Source organism: Thermobia domestica, unplaced genomic scaffold, assembly GCF_964235325.1.
Source record: "Thermobia domestica unplaced genomic scaffold, izTheDome1.hap1.1 HAP1_SCAFFOLD_937, whole genome shotgun sequence".
In the NCBI taxonomy this organism is placed as follows: domain Eukaryota; kingdom Metazoa; phylum Arthropoda; class Insecta; order Zygentoma; family Lepismatidae; genus Thermobia; species Thermobia domestica.
In genome coordinates, this window is record NW_027656647.1 from 35685 (window position 1) to 54793 (window position 19109).

General features: G+C 35.1%; 1 protein-coding gene across 1 annotated transcript in view; it reads right to left on the reverse strand.

Annotated features, from left to right (window-relative positions):
• The window catches only part of LOC145677487 (urocanate hydratase-like), a gene marked incomplete at both ends in the record, with an annotated part of 51521 nt that overhangs the window by 30612 nt on the left and 1800 nt on the right, over positions 1-19109 (reverse strand).

The following is a 19109-nucleotide window of genomic DNA, read 5'->3' on the forward strand; positions in this document are numbered from 1 at the left end:
TGCAAATGAGTCAAATACTTAAAACAGTTTTACTCGCCATCATTCATACTTCTGCGACGATCTTGCTTTCTTAAGTAAGTTAATGTCATACTTTATTGCCAGTCTGAACTCTTCACAGGTCATGCTTATATTGAACTTCACTTTCATCACTTGTTCCAGTGTCAACACTGTGAGTTGACTTTTCTCCTCGCTCCAGTAAGTGTTAATAACACTGAAGAGCTTCTCACAATCAACATTAGTGCCCGGTAAAGTAAACAAGAATTGCACGAGTGGCACAATCACTTTTAAATTTGACCCAGCCCGCACTAAATCTTTGTACACTATTTTCCATTTGCCCATCATTGTCTCTCTTTTCTCTCCCCATTGTTCAAGGTGTTCTTTAACACATCTGGATATTGCACAGTAACTGTCAAAAATATCATCATTGAATTCCAACGAACTGTCTACATGTTTTGCCTGCTCATAGAAATATGCAAACGACTCCTGAAATTCTTCATAGGTAACTGATGTGTCAAGTAGTAAATGTTTCATCTTGTTTACTTCTCCGAAGAAACGTTGTGACCACGTCTCTAAGTATGTTATCACTTCAAACTTAAACCTTCTTGACACTGAGTAGGCATATTCCTCTTTTATATTCCCTTCTTTTACAAGTTTCGTAACTAAATTTCTAGCAGAAAACGGATAAAAGTTTTGTTCAATTCTATCTTTGTATTTCCTCAGAAGTTCAAAATATTCATCAGGAACTTCAGTCGCTGTTATATCAGGGTGTCTACTGGAATACCAGAAAGTAAATTCATGACTTTTTCATGACTTTTCATGACCCTTTTTGTTCAAATTTTCATGACCATGGCGATAAAAATTTACCATTAGTAATAATAAACCCCTACCATCAGTGGTGCATCGGTTAAGATGAAGATCACATTATGTTCTTATTTTTCTAATGTGAATCTTAAAGAAAGAATCTAAAATTCTGCCGCCTTGTGCCCGAGCACAGAATAGCACTTACCTAAATATGGCCCTGCTCTTACCAGTGAATCACTCTATACTGTATTTGAAGTTTTAATTCTGAGTATAATTATCCATCTAGCAGAAATTTGTCTGAAATTAAGCACTCAGAGAACTGCCCAAAGACGACAAATTATAAAAGTAATTCGTTTTAAAAAAAATAGATCATTAAATTTAAAATCTGCAAACTCAAGCGAATAATATTGTTTGCATAAGTTTAAAGGCCCAAAAATACACAATTTACATTTCTTAGAAGTAAAGAAATAGCAGATCAGAAAGTTGGACAGTAAAAAGTTGTTACTATATTACGGAGACTAGAAGATGAAATGGGGAGCAGCTAGGAAGACAGTCAAGTACCAGTTAGCCAGCACTAACTGGTGGGGAAAATTCTCACAATTACTGACCTGATACAACTGTTTCAGTACATGCAGTATGAGATATAAAAGTATGAAGTATAAAAATATACTCTGAGATTTCAGATTTTCATGATTAGTTGGGTAAATAAAGGACTTTTTCATGGCTTTCATGACCACTAAGCAAAATATATGACTTTTTCATGACTTTCATGACCAGTAGACACCCTGTATATCCTCCCTCTCAATTTTTGTAATTGTTTCAGTGAACAAGATCAGCTGAGTATGCAGGAAATACAGCCACAACTCACTTGTTACGTCTCGAAAGAAATTGACTATTGGAACATTTTAATCGCTCAAAAAGTACCCTGTAAGTGGTTCATACTGACGTATTTTTTTTTTCTGCACACGGCAGCAGAGACAAGAATCTCGTCTTTGAGCGATACAAAAGACCCTCATAATGACAGCCAATGACTCACAAAAGTTTTTCAAATTTTTGTCCTTACAGTAAAAATACTGAAATGGTACTATATTTTAAAAACCAAATTCTCAATATCGATCGGTATTAGTCTCGAACACGCCACAGAAATTCCATTGTGAAGAATGTGAGCCCCACATCCGATAGGCAAAACATTTTTCTTCAACCTGCACTCTAGTTCGCTATGCACATTTCCTGTTTTATTTTTTATGCTTCCAAAATTTACTGGTGCATTATCAGCTAGAAGACCGATGACCTTATTTTCCAAACAAAACTGACGTAATGTACCCATTAATACGTTCGACACAGTTTCCGAGATTTCATTTGATATGCTATGAATTTTTAGAAGACATGCTTTTACATTCAAGTGCTGTCAACGTCCAAGTTTTTACAGGAAAACAAATGCGATTTTCAATGGGAAAATGCATTAAACGTTAAACGAAATTGAAAATATCACAAAAGAGTATAATTCGATATTTTTGGGAAGAAAAAAGAGTATAGAGTATATGAACCTCGAAAAGAGTATAATACTCTTAAAAAGAGTATGTCTGGTCACCCTACATAAACTAAATGTTATACTTGATCAATGCAGGGATGTATACCTACTTTTGGGCCACTCTACTGGCTCCATACCTCTAAATAAAATTGAAAGTTAAATTTGCATAATTAACGCATTTCCATGTAACCCACCATAGGATAAGGAGGAGAAATTATATGGATATAAACTGTCTAACATGCATATTTACGAGCTATCGGTTCAAAAATATACATTCTCAAATGAAAAAACACCTATCTACTTTTAGAATAACTCTAGTTTTATTGACACATTTTCATTTCTTACACCAAATACGTTTTTTTTTTAAAAGTATCGTTATGTGGGCTCGAAATAGATAATTATGAGTGGTTTAGCACAGGGATAAAAGTGAGAGGGGAATGCGGGGAACGCCGTCGCCCCATCTCCAGAAAATATGTACGTCGTCCCCCAGTTCCTAAAAAATTACACTGGGCAAGGATAGGTAGGGGGACGGCGTGACGTCATACCGCTACCTACCGTCCCTCTACCTTTTCAGACTCTTTTACCCTTGCATAGATTTTAAATAAGTGTTAAACAATAATTATGTTCATATTCGTAATATTAAATATTATATCGATATTACTTAATCAAAACTCCCCAGTATCATATAAACTTAATATCCGACGATGAATAAGATAAGTACATTTTAAGATGCAATGTAATGTCTAAATGTGTGAATACACAAAATACAAAATATAGTATATTAGAGAAAATATAAGAACATTTCACACAACATGTGAAGTCGCTGATTTCACTTACAATGCTTGTCACATACGTAATAGTATTTAATACTTTATTTATCTAATTGCTTTTCTATGTAGCTTTATTCCTTGATTATATATATATATATATATATATATATATATATATATATATATATATATATACGAGTACAATAGACGCTCTTTAACCCTGTGTTGTACGGCTCGGTACATTTGGGAACCTGGCACCAATCAGGTTTCTCGCATTTTATTTGTTTCTTAATTCGAGTGGATTCATCTGCCCTTTGTTGACCTTAGGTCTCATTCTATACTGTTATTCTTCAACGTAACGCAAAATGTGGTTTACAGTTTGCGATTAGTGATGGAAGATGAGCACAAGAGTCTTGGTCTTTCTTTAAGGACCGAGACCAACAATTCCGATGTAAGATCAAGACCAAGATCAGTGTGACCACCGATAGTACTTTCGTACTAGATCTAGTACCTTTTATAAAATTTTAGTGTTCTAGTACGTTCACCAATAAATCTGGTCCTTTCTCATCCTCTTCTTTTCTCATAAATATATTTCGGAGAGAAAAAGAAATCTCATGAAAATTTGTCAATGTACGAAAATTTCACTGTTCCTGGTACTTTTTTCTGCCTTTTTTTTTTTCAAGAGTAGTATTTACAATCGAGCGGAAGTGAGACAAAGATGACGTTCAGTCGTCTCCTCCAACTAATAAATGACCACAGTAAACAATATTACATATTTGGTTATCTCTTCGTTTTCTCTCGACATCCTCTATATTTGTCATGTTTGTGTTACTTTAGTGGTTTTACAGTGAGTTCTAATAAGATAATAAAGAAGGAATTCCACCATGATTTTTAGTTGGGGTTGTAAAGTCAAAATTGGGATGGTGTAAGTGGTTTGCACGATTTGTATCGATTTTTCACACAAAAAAATAAAGTTGGTGGTTCTTTCAAGAATGTGGGGATCACTCCTTCACTCACAGGAAAGGGAGAGCTGCCAGAAATCATCTAATAAGATATTAATATCGTAAAATGTCATAAATATGGTGAAACGGGAGCAGATATAATTTTAGTACTTTTCCTCCAAATCTGGTACTTTCTTCTGCATAGGTTAGTACAAAATATGTTTACTGGGTGGTCACACTGACTAAGATCAAGACCATACCTGCAACACTGGCACAAGACCAAGACCAACTTACAAGAGTCTTTCACGCCCTACTACTTGAATATTTTTTTAGAAGATGGAAAAAAAAACAATCATTAATTATATCCTGCATTTGAATTTGTTGATTTCAGTAAAAATCTCATTTGAGTGGATGCCTTCTAAGTAAAAAAAAAAAAAAAATAGTTTTAGTTCGCAAGTTTCTAATAATCACCTCCCAGGAGTTGAAAACGAACCAAACCATTGTGTTTGTATGTGTGTTGAGAGGGAGAGGCATAACACTTTAGTACGTTCGAGATATCATTGTGAGAACTGTAATCTACAAAAGTACGTAAATATTATTTTTTTTTTAAGGAAATGTATGTGTATTTATTGCTATTAGTGATTGGCATTTAAAACATATGTATAATTCTTTGGTTTGTATTTTCTTAAGAGCCTGACTTACTAAAAATAATACAAAATTTACCATTTTCCTTTTGCTTGTTTATTCATAAGGGAAAGAAGAGAATGAAGTGCAACTTACCACAATCATAGATAACGTTATTCTACAACAGAAAATATGAACCTGAAAGCTTTTCAGTGTTGCCATCCATAGGAATTACAGTGTTGCCAGAAAAAAACAACGCCCTTAAAATCTAAGTTAAGACAGCGACTAGAGGAACGATCTCAACTGCATTTGGTTACGTATCATGTTGTTTCGGTTTCTTGTGAACTATTTTTTAAAAACATTATTATTTAGTCGTAATAACTGTATGTTAAAACTATTTTGTTTATTACAAACTAAATACAGCTACTGCATTATTTAAAATGTAGTTCACAGGAAACCAAAACAACATGATACGTAACCAAATGCAGTTGAGTTCGTTCCTCTAATCGCTGCCTTATCTTAGATTTTAGGGCCGTTTTTCTGGCAACACTGTAATTTCTATGGATGCCAACACTGAACATTCTTCAGGTTCATATTTTCGGTTCTAGAATAACATTATCTATGATTGTGTGATAAGTTGTATTTCATCATCTCCTTTCACTTATGAAAAGCAAGCAAAAGAAAAATGGTAAATTTTGTACTATTTTTAGTAAGGCAGGCAAAGAAATACGAATTTAAAATTTAAATATTCTATCAAATCAAATTAAATGAAATCTTTTAAGTTTTACGTCCCACAGTTATGCCGGCTAGGTTAAAGGAGACGGTGATGATGAGAAATGAATGAGAATAATGGAATGAAGAGGGTGGGAGGAAACGGGAGAACCCCGAGAAAACCCACGCGCACAATGTTTGTCAACCAGAGAGTTCACTTGGTGCGAGCTGCGATCGAACCAAGTACCCCATGCACTAGATGTGAACGCTCTACCACTAATCTACTCAAGTCCTAATTTATATATTGTATCAACCAAAGCTAAAAATAAAATACGCATATCTCGTTCATCTGTACAGACCTCTTTTTGTTTCACTTACTGTATGTACTTTCTAGACTTCCACATTTCGCTTAATACAACTTTGGAAAATATGTCGTGCTTGCTCTTTTCTGCTCTTTATACAGCGAAAAGTTTGTTTAGAGTGAGTAATACACATGTAATAGATGAGTGTATTGACCACGGAAAGGCTTCAAATTCAGAAAATTTACTTTGATACATAGAGTAATACACAACAATTTCCAAATTAATTTTACTTTCGGTCACTCGCTTGTCGCTTCTGTCTACCAGAACCCTCTTGAGCCATAACTATTCTTATTATCATTAGTTTTCTGGAGCTGTGGGCACGGATCCTCCCTAGTAAAAGCAAGCAGCAAGAGTAGGTATTGGTCAAATACAATCTCCATGTATTCCTTTGATCTTCCTTTGAAAGTTACCTAGAACACAGAGAACGGGAATGAATTGGAACGGTGTGTGTAGAAGACGACAGAGAGCACAATGCTATGAATTGTTACAGAGTAAGAAAATCAGTGTATTAGTTACTTTGGTCATCATTTGATTCATTTACAATAGTCCGTGATTAGATTCTGTGAAATCTTCCGAAGTAAAATGTGTGTCTAAGATAGCAGGCACGGGCATCTCTGACGGGGGACGAGGGAGACGCGTCCGCTCCAATATTTTGAAGTACAAAATATTCAATATTTTATTATAATTTAATTTATTTACTAACGACAGAATATAATATAAATAATAATAATAATATTTATTTGGAATATAATATTCAGGCTGTGAAACGACTGTAATCGAATTCTTGATATACCTTAGGGGGTCCGTGAAGGTAAGCAGAAAGGTAACAAATGGAATCGAAGTTAATAAACAGGTTGAGCTAGGTAGTACCATTTAAATCAACTTCTTTGATGTCCTCCCCAAATTTTACATGCCAGAGACGCCAGTGATAGCAGGTTACTAAACCAAAAGTAAACTATCAAAAGATGTTATTGAGGTTCTAAAACTAAACCGAAATGTAGTATTAAACTTAGGTAATTTTGAACACTATCATGCCATACCTGGTATATACCCACATAAGGTGAACAAAATTACATTTATATAAAGAAACATATTTCCTTTACTATTAACGCATTCATATAAGCAATGATACGCTTATGTTCTCTTATATACAATGTAAAATTTACCTATGAAAAGCATTTAAGAGCAAGACTTGCAAGACTCTTACTTGTAATACCAAGACAAAGACCAAAGGGCTCAATCCGTTCGGGTTTGCGTCAACAAAATGCGAAATATGTTTTTAGTTTGCGATAATCGGTATAACATTTACAATTGCTGTTTTCAGCTCCTGTGTTGTGATTGTAACCGTTCTCAGTTCGTGGTCCATTTATTTGTAACCGGCGTGGTTCTGTTCGCTGTCCTTGGTTCGTGGTATTACCAATAAGTATATTCCTGATACTTTAACTTACCTGGACAGGACGACGAAGACCTCTCCAAAGAAGATTACAAACTGTTTCCCAAAAAGCTTGTCGGTCTCAATAATGAGATGAGCATTAGGCGCCGAGAGGTTCGGGTGTTTCGTCTCGAAAACCTCACGGACGATTAGACGGTCATCCAGACCATAACGCACACAGACATCACTCATATACACAACGAAAACACACTGGATTAATTGACACTATACTTATTTATTAGAATACTATTTTGAAAAAAAAATAACGAAGAGAAATGAATACAACACTGGACACTAATAAATTTTGCCGCTGAAATTACGTTTTGCCCTTTACGGGAAATATAGCCCTTTTTATATATATATGATTATAATTTAGGTATCACTAGAAACACTTTGCTCACACCATGAACACACTTGGGGGATTCGCACTGGGGAAAAGTTGTCTGGATTGTCCCACGATGAACCCAGTTGTTACGCTGAACAGTCCTGCAGCGTAAAAGTAAATTTTGAGTAAATAAACGAAAAGAAGGTCTTCGCAGTTGAATTCTGATATTGGAGGGCGCGTATATAACGTTTGAAACGCACAAGGTCTGCGGACCTGGGATTTCACTGATTGGGGCTAGCCGTAAGAAATCGTCCTTCACCGGCTAAATAGCTTGTGCCCCTTAACACAACTTATGTTTGAAGTTCAACGCGAGATGCGTGGTTGCATCTTCCAGACCTGTAGTCAAACTCCCTGAGCGTCCAAGCTCAAGCTATGGATTGCAATGGTCAACAGAAAAGTGTTGGCAGTTCATTTTAAAAATTACTCAGTTAACTCACCTGTATGCACATACAAACAGAATATAGAAAACAATTTTTGTTAATTTTAGTCAACTGCCCATAATGCACTAGACACGGCGATAACACTGGCGTGAGAAAGTACAGATAACGGGCTACGAAACAACACAGTTGGTGCCACTTTGGTTACTGAAACATCTGGTCAGTCCGTATTTCTCCAATTTATTATAATGTTTCCATAAGCGATTAAAGAAAACACTTAATTCAGTTCCCATTAACTATAGAATATATACTATGCATATAATGAGTCAGGGAGAAACACTGAAATGGTTAGTCACTAACTGAAATGTTCTCAGCGAAAGCAACGTTTTAAATATATATATGAAAAAACGATGAAAGACTTCTTTGTCCAATTGTGTGGGAAAGAAGCAATTCCCACCAAAGAAAGAACTTATGTGCGTTGCAGAATAAAGTATAAATCGAAAATAATAATCACTGTCTTCACGAAATATACAGGGCGTCCACAAAAAATACTTCTATAACCTGGTGGCGGTTATAGATTGGTGTCCGAAAGTGGAACGACCTGTCAAGTGCACACGTAGACAGGTTGAGAACCCTTGGCCGTCTGACGAAGTATGAATAAAATTAGGTTTTTCACCTGAAAATTTAAAATAAGTTAGTTGGCAACACTGTCATATGGTGTGAGACTTACGTGCATAGACGATGAATGGTTTTTTACCTGAAAAAGGGCTATTTAAAATAATTAAGTAACTTGTTCACTCACTACAACATGATGAGGTTCCTGCATGAGCAATGTCTAATCCAAATGTTTTATGAAGTAATAAGATCCTCTTGAACAATTGGTGCAATTGGGTTTCCTTATTTTTCGTTTCCTCACATGTTGAAACCATGCTGTCTTCCTGTGTGAGTATCCTCCATGATTTTTCAACGATGAGTTGATAAGGGGAGAAGGGGAGATTTTTTTTTTTTTTAACACTGGTGTGAGAAGCGAAGTACGGTTGAAACACCTGTATGATAACCTTTTTTTTTTTTTTTTAAAGTTCACAGAAAGCATTTGTAGGGCTATTAAAATTCCTTTTTTTTTTTTTTTTTTTTAACACGCAAATACTTTTCGTAAAATGTTTAAGTGTTCCGTTTTGATCACTTTATTTGACATAATATGAAGTAAATACGTTATAGGGCTATTTAAATGCTTTTTTTTTTTTAAACACTAATGAATTCTTTTCGTAAAATGTTTAAGTGTTCCGTTTTGATCACTTTATTTTGTGCAATATGAAATAAATATACACACACGATAACTATTCATGAAAACATCGACTTAAAGAATTATCAAACATCTCAATAAAAATTATTAAATATACTGATATCTGTATTTAAAATATTAAAATTATTGTCACAGTTTCAATATTACTATAATATATTTGAAAAATATGAAAATCATTGAAAAAGTACAATGAATGGAAATGTAAACACATGATAAACTGACAATATATAAACAAAATAAGATTTTCACCTGTATGTCCTTTTTTTTTTTTTTTTTTAACTGTGCCTTGTGTTGTTTGGCAGAAAAGAACGAAAAATCGTTTTCCAAAAATAAAAAAAATAAACTTAAGTGTCAAAATTGACGTTTATAGTAATTCCAAGAAATAAGCATGATTCTGCATATCAAAGAAAAGATCGTGATTTTGTTGACATGTATGAAGAAAATTTGGCACGCCATAAGATCAAATGCCATTTGCTCGTTGAGACTTTAGTTTGATAATGCTCAATACAACAAATGATTTTATTCTGAAACAAAGTTATTATTAGCTTAAGCCTAAAATAATGGTTGTTGTTCACTTCCAAAAACGTAAACATTGTAGGGTTACCAGAACATATGGGTATTATTTGCAAGAGAACTTATTAATGCAGCGTTGAAAACTATACGGTGTTGATCCAAGTTTCTTAAAGGTCTGAATCAAGGAAGTTGACTTACTAGTCCAAACATTCCTGAAAATAAATGGTCATTACGCCATGAATTGACCAAAACCATAGGTGGGAAAATGTGTAATATTACACGTACTTACACACACAATATGCCATCGACACCTGCGAGGCAAAATTAGAAACGAAGGAGGCCTGCAACCATAGGCACTTAAAAATGTTTCTATACATAACTGAAATATTAACACTAATATTCAGTAAAATACACGTATGTTCCCTGGAACATAACGTACATCATCCACCTGGAAAAAATGTGTAAACACACAAAATACAAATGCTCTCCTAGCATCGTAAAGATATGTTTTTATAAGACAAAATACATGAGACCGGTGAAAAGAAAAACATGGGATACAAACAAGAATATAGTCAACGACATTACAACTCTCTGGTCGGTTTGAAACATCAAGATTAAATTCCCTACAAAACGGTTGTAACAAGCTTCCTTAGGCATCTTTGCTACAAAATATTTAAAATGGTCTTATTGACACATAAAAATTCAAAGTCATCGAGCATACGAAATAATTGACAAAGTAATTTTTTATAAAACATTATGGCTTCATGCTGTTGGAAAAAAAAAGAAAATAAATTTATTTTCGGGATCTATAGCAATATCTCTAAGACGGCTGAAACCTCATAAATAATGGGCCATGTCGATTTTTGAAGAAAATCATCCGTCATTGGCAGTATGGCTGAAACCTAAAGGTTTATATTCCAAAACCTTTGGCCATGTTGATTTCTGAAGGAAATCCTCCATACTGTTTGTTATGGCTGAAACCTAAAGGTTTATATCCTAAAACCTTTGGCCATGTTGATTTAAAAAATCCTCCATAACAAAAACAATTTTACTAAAAAAATTCCAAATAGTTTTGGGACATACTGTGACTAAAATATAACTTTCTCAGAATTAACATGAAAAATAAACATTACAACTCATTAGCATACAAGTACACAATATAGTTACGATTCATAAACATTAAAATATTCACTAGAATATTACTAGACAATAAAATATACTCAAAATATTTAACCTAAGAATACGCATGCTTAATTACGGGTTACTATCAAAATGAAAACGAAAATCTAAGATTAACATTGAAAAATAAATTTAACATTGATTATAAGTGTAAAATTCCATATTCTACGCATGAGATTACGTACTAAGTTTCATTTACAAATACAGAAATATATACGTAACTAACAACTAAAAATTTTTTTATCCTGGGCATCTCGATACATTTTTTTTTCCTAAAAGAAAATTAAACATTAATTCTAAATAACATGTAATAACATATTTAAGAATTTCGAAAGTGGGAAGGGATCCTAAAAGTTTTTTTTTTTTATTAAAATTTTAGAACACAATAAAAATATATATATTATAACGCCAAAACATCTTCCCACTAGCTAAGGTACGGATATCTCGCCAAGATATCAAACCGTTTTTGGATAAATATGGTCCCTCTACGTATATGATACGTTAATTATTTACTAAAAGATCTAAATTCAAACATCTGAGATGAAAACAAAAAAAAAATTAATGACATTAAACTAATAGTAAGTCATTAGTAAGGTTTGCAACACTCATACACAGCTGACTGAGGTGTGAAGTGCTATACGGAGCAAAGACAGAAAAAAGAAAAGAATTAATCAGCTGTATATCACCCGTTATTCGTAACCATAAACACAAGTGGTTCTACAGTTTGGCGACTGCCTTATCGAAACAAGAAAAAGAAAGAAAAACCTGTTATCTGCTCATTGCCGAACGGTTAAAAGCTGGAAGCAAAAAGGAGTATTAAAAGAAATGCGTAATTTTTCCTTTCGTATCCAGGTGTTTTATCAAAAACTAAAAGCAAAAGGAAAGAAAATGAATACATGTTTATCGCTTAGAAATGCGTCGCTTTTCTGAAAGAAAATTCGTATCAGTGTAGTTTTTTTTTTTTTTTTTTTTTTTTTTTTAAGTGAACCTCACTTAACATCTGTTTTAATTCCTGCTCTCTGCATAGCTTCTACGTAATTGTAGTCCACCGGTAAGGTTAGGCGTGATTAATGGGATACACGCAGGCTCCCAATATGTTGAATTGAAGTAATAATGTAACCAAGGATCTCCTAAATAAAGAGATAACAAACGGGTGGTTGATAAGTTATTAACCTGTAAAGGAGTTGAATTATTCTCATCGGACTTGTCGTTTTTGGACTTTGACAAGTTAACTTCTCCACTAGGGGAAAAAGAGATTGGTTCTTGAGTTTTATTAACAGGTGACAAATTAAGGTCATGCAAAAGATTTTCTGGTAGTTGGCGACGTGCCAAGGCCATCCAAATTTCACGGGTTTCAGGGGTAGGTTTCCATAACTTAGTCCTGTCTATTGAATGAAGTCCTAAATATTCACCTGTGGAAGGGTTAACAAGTTCAACAACACGGTCATTAATGACCTTAACACATAAAAGGGGTCCTCGGTACAAATTAAAAAATTTTGATATTTCACCTTTCAATAGACTACTGATGTTACGCTGTTTGAGAAAAATCAAACTTTCTTGTTTTAAACGTCGTCGCTGTTGTTGACTATCGTTCCATCGTGCGTTCCTTTTTTCAATGATGGCTTTTCGTCGGTGGTCTGCCATAAGTAATTTATTCGACCAACTAATCCCGTCTTCCTTATCAAAATCTTCAGATACCTGTAAACTAAAATGCTTAAAAATGGGACGAGAAAAATGAATATTAAGATACAAACTTGCTGGTGAAACACCAAGACTTTCAACGATGGAGTAATTATGTAACAGAACTGCTTGCGTTAGGTTTTTGGCCCATTTATTATGTGACTGACAACATAATAACCTAAGAGTAGATACAAGAATTTTATTAGAGTGTTCTGTGATGTTACTCATTGGGTGATACGGTGTTGTATGATGGACTTTAATATTGTACTCTTGCATTTTAGATAGAAACTTTTTGCTATGAAACACTGCAGCGTTATCTGTCAGCACCGCCTGAACGATACCTAGATGTAGCATGTATATATTAAATAAACACTTGATGACTGAAGTAGCAGTGGCGTTCTTCAAGGGGTAAGCTGTACAATATTGAGTAAATACATTAACAGTAACTAGTGCGAAACGCGCACCATTTTTGCCTGATGGGTATGGGCCTAAAAAATCAAGGGCTAATAAAGCTCTAGGTTCTGAATAAGGATTAGTGGACAAGAAACGAGCTGGTGGGTGGTGATCGGATTTAAATTGCATACATTTCACGCAATCCTTTAAATGTTTCTTCACATCTGATCTCATTTTGCTCCAATAAAATGATTTTGAAATGATCCGAAGCGTTCTGTCTACTCCTGGGTGATTTAAATTGTCATGGTAAGCTGTAAGAACGTTATTCACTAACGACCTGGGAATGCAAATTTTATATGAGTTTGGGAAATGAAAATCTCTGTACAAAAGAATACCATTATCGAGTTTGAAAAATTTTTCCCAATTGCGTGAATTCCTTGGGAGCTCTTCTATCTTCTCGCCTGCTAAGAAAGAAATAATGGGGAGATAATCAGGATCTTCCTTTTGTGCATTTTGTAACTCTTCAACTGAAATATTTTTGATTTTGTCTTGAATAGCCTGTAAAAGATGAACACGTTTAGTTGGTAATTCTTTGGAAGGGAAGAGACGTGAAAGCGCATTTGCACAAAGGTTCTCGGAACCTTTTTGGAAACGTATTTCGTACTCCAGCTGTTGTAATTCCAGGGACCATCTAAGAAGACGAGTGTTCCAAGGCTTGGCCTTATCTAACCAACTGAGATTTTTATGATTTGTAATAAAAATAACATGGTGACCAATTAGCAATTGACGCCATTTTCGGACCGCAAATACAATTGCAAGACATTCGATCTCACTTACACTATAGCGAGACTCAGCAGGTGTTAAAGTCCGACTAGCGAACTGGATTACCTTTTTCTGTCCATCACTGTACTGATATAGGACTGCACTGACTCCCAAGCGGGATGCATCCGATTCTAAGTAATAAGGTAAATTCAAGTCAGGATGTGACAAGAGAACATCTTTACAAATATCGTCTTTAACTTGTTGAAAAGATTGTTTGTGTTCTTCAAGCCATTGCCACCGTTTTCCCTTTTTGAGAAGCTGAAAAAGAGGTTGCATTTTTTCTGAGAAATGAGGAATAAAATTTCGTGACCAATTAAAGAGACCAATTACAGATTGTAAAGATTTAATATTGGTGGGTCTGGGTAAGTTACGAACCGCTTTTATGGTTTTTGGATCTTTTTTGATGCCTTCGGGAGTAATCAAGAAACCTAGAAAAGATATTGAATTAGTGCAAAACGAACATTTTTCAATGTTAAGAGTAAGGTTGTGTTTTCTAAACTTTTCAAAAATTTGTCTCAGCAATGCAAGATGTTCTTCGAAACTATCTGTAAAGCAAGCCAAATCGTCAATATATCGTAAGATTTTAGCATGTAACTCTGGTCCCAATACTTTTTGGAGCATACTGTTTAAAACACTGCTACCATTTTTGTAACCAAAACAGGTAACTCGATATTGGTAATGCTGGCCTTCGAAATTGAATGCTGTATATTCCTGGGACTTAGGAGTAAGCAAGGCCTGATTATAGCTACTTACAAGATCCAGGGAGCTAAGGAAAGGTTTACATTTTACTTTTAATAATAAGTCCTGTATGCCCTCAGATTTTGTTTGGCGAAGTTCCACAAACCGGTTTGGCAAGCGAAGATTAACACATATTCTTGGTTTTCCGTTTTTCTTGGGAACTACAAGGATAGGATTGCTGTGAACAGAATTTGAATGACAAATTAATCCTAATTCTAATAACTTATGAATTTCATCTCGTACATCTTGGAGATACTTATGAGGGATGGGATATTGTTTACGTACCAGTGGCTTGTCAGTTTTCACCTCCATCTCATAAACGAAGTCTTTACAGAGACCTGGATAATTCGTAAAAATATCCCTATATTGTGACAAAAGAGAGTATAATTGCTTTTTCTGTCGGTTGTTTAAATTAAAAGTGCGGTTAACAGCATCTCTAATCTGCTCGTCTGTAGCACATTGTTTTACAAAAGTGGCAGCTGAAATAGAAAAATTGTTATCTATCGTATCTCTCTCTTCATCTTCGGAGATTTCCTGAAAGTCAAAATTTTCTGGTAAAAGATTAATAATGGTTTTCAAATTATTATATTCCATGGAAATCGTACCATCCGAAAGATTAATTTGGCTTCTCAAAGCAGTAAGTGCATCAAGTCCTAAAATAAGATCTTGATTAAGAGATTCTGTAACATAAACTTTTACATAAACAGAAATGTTATCAATTTGAATAGTGACTAATGTGTAACCTCTTACTTTTCTTCTGGTTGACCCACTGAAATCCACTAAAAGTACATCATCAGCTGGAGTGAGTTTGGGTGACGTCACATTTGCGCTAATGCGTTTTTAAAGCGCTAAAGACATGAGGCATGTATCGGAGCCTGTATCCGCCAGACATTCAACTTCAGTATTACAAACTAAAACTTTAAGTTTAGCAGAGATAGGGTTGGGTTGCGCATTAATATAATGGTCTAGACAGTCTGTGTCCGATTCGCAATCACTTCTAGCTAAATCAGGATTATTTACACTACAAATGTGAGTATGCGATACCAGAAAATGCTTAGTTGGACCTACAGTGGGATAGTATGTATTGGCCGGTACCCGGTCCTCAGTACCGCCTTTTAATTGTTTTCCGAGTGGCCAGAATTCCATTCATTACGTCGGTTTGACCGGTTTGAGTTGTTCCTATTGTTATGATTTTGCCTATTGCTGTTATTTCTACTATTATTATTCCTCCTTTCATTATTGGTACTATTATTTCGCCGATCCCTAGAATTATTGTTCTTTTGTTCAGGTCTAGTCTTAGAATTATCGCGCGAGTTTTGATTCCTGTTCCGTTCCTCACTATTTCTTTGATCACGTGATCTCGAGGGTCGGTTTCTATTATTTCTACTATGGTCACGTCGCGTACGACCTCGGTTTTGATTCCGATCAATTCTCATATTATTTACACGCTGATTCTGGTACCTTTGATTATTATTCTTATTATACGGAAAATTTCGTTGGTTACTTTGGAAACCGAAATTTTGATTACCATTATAATTATTACCCTGCTTGTATCTTTCTTCTCTACGGCTTTGCTGAGCCTGTAAAGTTTCTAATTTTTGAATTGCGGCCAAAAACTCCCTAATATTATTACATGAATGAAGAAAGAGTTCAGTTTTAAATCTATTAGGCAGAGTCTGTATTACATCTGTAAGTATGAGAAATTCAGGCAATTGCGGTGTCAATTCACGAAGTTTATTGAATTGATCTAGCGCAAAATCATGTACGGAACTATGTACCTTGGGATCGAACCTAGTACTCTTACAGGTTGATAGCCTGTGTTGTACTGTAGCTTTTCCCGCAAAAGCTTCAATAAGTGCTTGTTTGATTTGCTCATAGTTAGTAAAGTCGTCTTTCCTGATATTGTACCAACTTAATGAAACTTCTTGCAACAAATGTGGAATGAGTTTAAACAGAGCTTTATTAGAAAGGTTGGCTAATTGAGCTGTAAGCTCTAGCTTTTGTAAATAATTGTGAATTGATTCACTGGAAGGATCACCCTGAAATTTAGGAAAACACTGAATTTCCTTAAGCATGACATCGTCTTTTAATTTCTTATTTTTTCTTTGGCGATTAGTGAAAGTAACATTTTTATCGCGCTTGCGCCTTCGGTCACATACAACCTTGATTTCTGAATCATCACTTGTGCTATCACTACTACTGGTGTTCTTACACTCCGAATAAGCCGAATCACTGTAATGCCTAACTTGTCTAGGAGTATCTGTTTTTACTCGGGGTTTGAATTCTGACGCTCTATTTTTGGTACTTTCTACTCTCTGGGCGAGCTCTACCATATCACGTCTAATTTTTTTTATGTTTTTATCTATTGCCCGTATTTTGGCGCGACATTCTGCGTTAGATTCATTTTTTACCTTCATATTGTAATCTATCAGTTTCGCCTCTTCATATACCATTTTAATGTCTTTACCTTGCCTTTCTACGCGTTCAGAAATTTCCTCAATACGGTCATGCATCTCATCTAATTTATCGATTGTATTTATATGTAAACTAACGCAGCGTTTTTTATTAGCCTGACACACATCTCGGGCTGATTCCAACTGCCCTTGGAGGGATTGTGTGTAATCGTGCAAGCCTCCTAAATGATTTTGAATTTTACAGACTTTTGTTTTTATTTGTTTTACACGATGGCATGTTTCTTCAGTCTGTTGCCTAACTTCGACGCTGGTCTGTGTGGCGAGTTTGATTGCCTGTTTAGTACTATGACTGACTTCGTGAAGCTGGTCATGAATCTTAAGTGTTATGCCATCGTATTTTTGTTCGAGGATTTCGTTCCTTCGTTTACTTTCGGCCTCCACATTCCTAATACTTTGTTCTAATCTTTGGTTATTTTCGCGACATTCTTTTTGTACAGCGTTTAACTTTTGACCTAACTCACTCTTTAGCTCTTTTTCTAATCTATTAATATTTTCTTTAAGATGAGCAAAATTCTCATCGTTTTTATCTGCTTTTTGTAAAAGTAAATCTAGCTTAGTAGCCAAGTCTACTTCTTGGTGTGTCATCTTGAACAAGATAAAACATAAAACATACAATTAGAATAAGATATAATATTACAACACGATATGATTAAAATCACTTAAAAGAGATTTTTTTTTTAATTCCTGGTACTGAGCTGAAAGAGAAATAGTATATTAAAATATTAATCTTATATGTGTATTCGAGCACCAACGGTCTCGATTCGGGTCCCTGTTCGGGCGCCATTTATTTGTAACCGTTCTCAGTTCGTGGTCCATTTATTTGTAACCGGCGTGGTTCTGTTCGCTGTCCTTGGTTCGTGGTATTACCAATAAGTATATTCCTGATACTTTAACTTACCTGGACAGGACGACGAAGACCTCTCCAAAGAAGATTACAAACTGTTTCCCAAAAAGCTTGTCGGTCTCAATAATGAGATGAGCATTAGGCGCCGAGAGGTTCGGGTGTTTCGTCTCGAAAACCTCACGGACGATTAGACGGTCATCCAGACCATAACGCACACAGACATCACTCATATACACAACGAAAACACACTGGATTAATTGACACTATACTTATTTATTAGAATACTATTTTGAAAAAAAAATAACGAAGAGAAATGAATACAACACTGGACACTAATAAATTTTGCCGCTGAAATTACGTTTTGCCCTTTACGGGAAATATAGCCCTTTTTATATATATATGATTATAATTTAGGTATCACTAGAAACACTTTGCTCACACCATGAACACACTTGGGGGATTCGCACTGGGGAAAAGTTGTCTGGATTGTCCCACGATGAACCCAGTTGTTACGCTGAACAGTCCTGCAGCGTAAAAGTAAATTTTGAGTAAATAAACGAAAAGAAGGTCTTCGCAGTTGAATTCTGATATTGGAGGGCGCGTATATAACGTTTGAAACGCACAAGGTCTGCGGACCTGGGATTTCACTGATTGGGGCTAGCCGTAAGAAATCGTCCTTCACCGGCTAAATAGCTTGTGCCCCTTAACACAACTTATGTTTGAAGTTCAACGCGAGATGCGTGGTTGCATCTTCCAGACCTGTAGTCAAACTCCCTGAGCGTCCAAGCTCAAGCTATGGATTGCAATGGTCAACAGAAAAGTGTTGGCAGTTCATTTTAAAAATTACTCAGTTAACTCACCTGTATGCACATACAAACAGAATATAGAAAACAATTTTTGTTAATTTTAGTCAACTGCCCATAATGCACTAGACACGGCGATAACACTGGCGTGAGAAAGTACAGATAACGGGCTACGAAACAACACAGTTGGTGCCACTTTGGTTACTGAAACATCTGGTCAGTCCGTATTTCTCCAATTTATTATAATGTTTCCATAAGCGATTAAAGAAAACACTTAATTCAGTTCCCATTAACTATAGAATATATACTATGCATATAATGAGTCAGGGAGAAACACTGAAATGGTTAGTCACTAACTGAAATGTTCTCAGCGAAAGCAACGTTTTAAATATATATATGAAAAAACGATGAAAGACTTCTTTGTCC